The sequence below is a fragment of the Balaenoptera borealis genome (genome assembly GCF_965194805.1).
Source record: "Balaenoptera borealis genome assembly, chromosome: 5".
NCBI classification, from domain to species: Eukaryota; Metazoa; Chordata; class Mammalia; order Artiodactyla; family Balaenopteridae; genus Balaenoptera; species Balaenoptera borealis.
In genome coordinates this window covers 93,541,309-93,546,754 of record NC_138862.1, presented here as the reverse complement: position 1 = coordinate 93,546,754, position 5,446 = coordinate 93,541,309, and the positions used below count along the sequence as shown (strand labels likewise).

Below are 5,446 nucleotides of genomic sequence, written 5' to 3'. Positions count from 1 at the left end.
CTTCTTGATGATGGGCAGAGGATCTAAACAGACATTTTCCAAAGAAGACATCCCAGTGGCTAACAGGTACATGAAAAGATGCTCATTATCACTCATCATCAGGGACATGCAAATCAATATCACAGTGAGATATCACTTCACACGTATTAGAGTGGCCATCAATGTAAGCTGTTTATTCATCATCTTTTGTCCCCTTTTCAATCGGGAATTCTCCTTTTTTATTGGTTGATAAGAACCCCTTTTATTTATTTACGTTTATGTTTTAGAGTAACTATTATAAGTTTATACATGTCTTATTTATTGTAAATCTTTTCCTCAGTATCTACATTGCCTTTCAGTATTTGCTTTTAGAAGTTTTAGCTGCTAAGCTGTAGATTTTTAAACCTGTGAGGCACTGATGTTTTCTTTATTGTCCCTTTCTTTCATTTTACCTTTAGAAAAATTCTCTCATGCACCGTTTAGATATTCAATGAGAATTTATTCTACATTTTGGGGGGAGTTAAAATTGTACATATTTATGTAGTACATATATAATATTTAATAAACATACATATAAAACATATATAATACACATACACATAAAATACATATTATGTATATAAATTAATTAATTGCCATTCAAGGGAAGAGGAGAAAGAACAAGAGCTCTTACTCTCTCCCCTTGGCTTCCGTATCTCTTTTTCTCTCTCTCATATATACGTATATCCCCCTAAGTGAAAGAGATTTTTACATTAAACTTTAGGATAAGTTGAAACTTTTATAATGAGCATTTCTCAAAGAGCTAGAATTATATATATATATATATATATATATATATATATATATATACACACACACAAATATATATACAGTATATATATACACACATACATATACAGATATATACATGCACATACACACAAACACAGTAAGGATCTAACATTATTTTGGATTCAGCATCATTTATTTATTGGATAAAATAATTTTTTATTTATTTGAAATGCTTTATTATTTTATTTTTTTCTACAAAATACAATCTCTTTGAGTGTTTTCTGTTCTTTAGATATTTATATACCCACGTACTTAAAAAACACTTAAGACATCTTCCGTATTGAATAGATTTAGACATATGTAAACGAAGCATCATTGAAAAAATTTAGAAGAAAAAATGAGAAAAATTATTGTACCGGAAAACTTGGGCAAGGTTATAATTGCAGTAGGGGAGAAAAGCTAGATATGCCAATTATGGCAGGAGAGAAAAAGTGTAGGTTTATATATTTCTCATAGTAAACATAAAGATAATGTTGAGTGTTCACTATATATAAGATATTGTAAAGTATATTACATGTATTATCTCACTGAATTCTTAAAAATCCAGGATTTCTTTTTTACCAATGAGAAAACCAAGACTTAAAAATTTAATTTCCCTTGTCAGAAAAAGTTGGGACTAGGCCTCAAATCCAAATCTTTCTGACTCCAAAGCCATCATCTTAACTATTGTGCTATACTACTTTTGTCAGATTATAGAAAACATAAAAGTTTATCTAGTGAGACAAATACTCTCCTATCCCTATGTTCTAGATGAAATTTATTGTGTGGATGTTGAGTAACAATGATGGATAATGTCTTCCACACACGTTTTACAGAAAACAGAGTAACACTTTAAAAATGGGCATTTCTTGTATCAGCTTTTGATAACACCTTAGTTCATAGCATTGAATTATAACTTAGTGCAGGCATTTCTACGGACAACAAGGCTGAGACAGCTCAGATATGTTGCTATCTATGATCAGCTTTGATCAGGAATGTATTTATCATATGCCATCATAGGGAGAGCCATAGGGGATCAGAAGGCAGGGCTTAATTTTTTAAAAGTATAAGGTAAATGGCAGATTCTATTAGAGAGGAAAACAAGTCATGCAGAAAAGTCAATGTGAGTTAGCAGTTATCCGTCCTCAAAATAACCAAGATAGTTCCCTAAAGAAAGAGCAGAGTTGAGAACTGAAGCTGGTTTGATTACTTGTTCTCTGCATGTGAAACTTTGAGTTATGTGGAATTAAACTCAGTGCTGAGTCAAAAAATGCCAGGATTAAAGGGCTCTTCAGAAGCCTGATTCACCACTGTATTCCAGCACGCAGGAAGTGCTGGGCATGGAGCATATGTTAGATAAATATTTATGCAATAAATAAATGAATAATAGCATGAAAGAATGATTTTCCAAGGACATAATTTTTTTTTAAAGAGCTATGTGTGTATCTTCCTGATCACTTTTGGAATCATATTAAAACTTTAACAATATATGAAGATTTGATTATGTTTCAATTTTTGTTAATAACTTTCATTGATAGGAGTTTTTCCTTTAATTAATAATGTAACAGTCATATACAAGCACTGTACTAAATTGTTCCTTGTACATAATGTCAATAAATCTTCATCAAAACCATTGTAATTTACATATTGTTTCTTCCTTCTGCAGTTGAAGACAATAAAGGCTCAGAGAGGTTAAGCGTCTTGTCCAAGGTTGCACAGCTGTGAGTAGCCAGGATTTTGCCCTATCTTCCCAAACCCATGCCATTTATGATTCTGTAAACCAAATATGGATCCACATTTTCTCCATTTTATGTCTTTGAGAATTATAAAAGTTTCAAATTATCCTAAAGTTTAAAGTAAATCCCTTTCACTTAAGGAGATATATGTATATTTAAGTGAGAAAGAGATATCAAGCCAAGGGGAGAGAGCAAGAATTTCCTTTTGTCCTTTCTCCTCTTTCCCTGAGTGGCAACTGACTAACACACCTCAGAGACTACATGAATTGAGCCACTTATTTTTTTCGGGGGTAAATCACACAGCCTAGCAAGACGGCATTGCTGTTTGTATGCGTGATCTCTGATTTCAAATGAGCACCCACTCCTATTCAGCATTCTGTATTTCTCTATTATGCTCACTATTCTCAGAAATGTCTATTGTATATATTTTTTTACTTTTCTAATTCGTTCAGTTTCTGCTAAGGTACCAAGTCATTACTGCCAGATAATCTCATATTTTATAGAGAATATAAAAGTGATCAGATGGGTGATTTCTCTAATTCCACCACCAAATCTGCCAACAATCCTGGATCTGCTTCCATACTAGTTTTGTTGTGATTCGATGAAGGAAGAGCAGGACATTATGGCTTTATGATTTTAAAATTAATGAAAACATTTTTGCGGACCCCTAAAATCATTTGCAAGCCCCCAAAACTGTTCCTACTGTGCTAATGAGTAAGTGGGCTCTGAGGAAGAGCCTTTCTCACTATCGAATACTAATCCTTCTTAATGCACTGGATTGCATCTCCTGCCACCTGCTCAAAGAACTTTCTATTTTAGTTTCCTCTTCTAATTATATTAACCACTCTTAAAAATACTGGATATTTACCACCAGTATGAAAACAAGCTTTAGTGTCTTCTAGTTTTAAAACAAAGAACAAACAACAGAACATTCATTCATTATCTTCCCCCTGTTGCTAACTGCTGTCTCTGCTCCCATCTAGAGATAAGCTTCTCTCAGTTCTGCCTTTCTTTGAGATTAACCAAATATTTTTAATAATAATTATTTTCTTCTATTAACTTATAGTAATGCATTATTCTTTTAATTGTTATCCAAGGAACTTTCACTGCCTGTATCCTCTACTATAAATTGAATACAATTGGTGAGGGCAGACATCCTTGCTTTTTCACAATCTCAGGGAGAAAGCATTCAATTTTTCACCATTACAAGTGATGTTAGTGGTAGGATTTTTAGTATATGCCCTTTAACCAAAATCGAAGAAGCTATTTCTATTCCTAGTTTGCTGAGAGTTTTTAACACATTGCTTTTTCCACATTTATTGAGATGATCACATGATTTTCTTCTTTAAACTGTTGATATGGTGAATTGCACTGACTGATTTTCCCCCCATTTTTTATTGTGGTAAAATACACATAACATAAAATTTACTATCTTAACCATTTTTAAGTGTACACTTCAGTGGCATTAATTACATTCATATCGTTGTGAAACTGTCACCACCATCCATCTCCAGAACTATTTTAATCTTCTAAGACTAAAGCTCTATATCCATCCAACAATAACTCCATTCTCCCTTATTCCCAACCCATGGCAATCACTATTCTATTTTCTATTGCTACGATTTTGACTTCTCTAAGTACCCCATAAAAATGAAATCCTACAATACTTGTCTTTTTGTGACTGGCTTATTTCCCTTAGTCTAATATCCTTAAGGTTCATCCATGTTGTAGCATACTGAAGAATTTTTTTTAAGGCTAAATAAGATTCCATTGTATATATATGCCACGTTTTGCTTATCTATTCATCCATGAATACTTGGGTTGCTTCCACATTTTAGCTATTGTGAGTAATGCTGCTGTGAATATGGGTGTACAAATATCTCTTTGATACCCTGCTTTCAGATCTTTTGAGTATATACCCCAAAGTGGAATTGTGGGATCATATGGCAATTCTATTTTTGAAACAACTCCATATTATTTTTCACAATGGCTGTATCATTTTACATCCCCACCAGTAGTGCACAAGGGTTCCAATTTCTCTACATCCTCACCAATACTTGTCATTCTTGTTTTCATAGTAGCCATCCTAATGGGTGTAAGGTGGTATCTAATTGTAGCTTTGGTTTGCATGTCCCTAATGATTAGTGATGTTGAGCATCTTTTTATGTGCTTACTGGCCATTCATATATCTTCTTTGGAGAAATATCTATGCAAATCCTTTGCCGCTTAAAAGTTTTTCTTTGCTTTTCTTATTCAAAATTGTTTGGGTTATTCTATGTCATATGTATTTTTTAAACATTAGGATTAACTTGTTGATTTTCAGGAAAAAAAACTTAGTGAGATTTCATTGGAATTGCATAGATCACTTTGGAGAGACTCAACATATTAACATTATTGAGACTTTTAATTCATGGAAAGCACTGTATTTCACCATTTATTTAGGTCTTCTTTAATTTCTCTCAGGAATTATTGCACATATCTTATTAAATATAATACTAAATATTTCATAGGTTTGCATTATATTATATTAAAACTGACATGTTTTAAATTTCAAGTTCCAATTGTTGTGTTAGAATACAAAACAATTGATATTTGTATATTGACTTTTTATCCTGAAACTTGCTAAACTCATTTATAATTTTGAGTAGTTTTCAAAAAGATTCCTTAGGATTTACTACATGCATGGTCCTGTCACATGTAAATAAAGACAAATTCATCTCTTACTTCCCAAAATGCATGCCTTTCATTCATTGTTGAATAAAGTGGTGAGAGCTGAAATCCTTTTCTTGTTCCTGAGCTTGAGGGAAGCATTCAGTTTTCCAACCTGAAGTAGATGTTAGTTGTACGATTTTATAGATGTTCATTATCAGGTTGATGAAATTACTTTCTAATCTTAGTTTCTGAGAGTATATGGGACTGAT

At 32.4% G+C, this 5,446-nt stretch overlaps 1 long non-coding RNA gene across 1 annotated transcript in view; it reads right to left on the bottom strand.

Moving 5' to 3' along the window:
• LOC309629817 overlaps positions 1-5,446 on the bottom strand; it is a 613,218-nt gene that overhangs the window by 402,852 nt on the left and 204,920 nt on the right. The gene's annotated exons all lie outside the window — the stretch shown is intronic.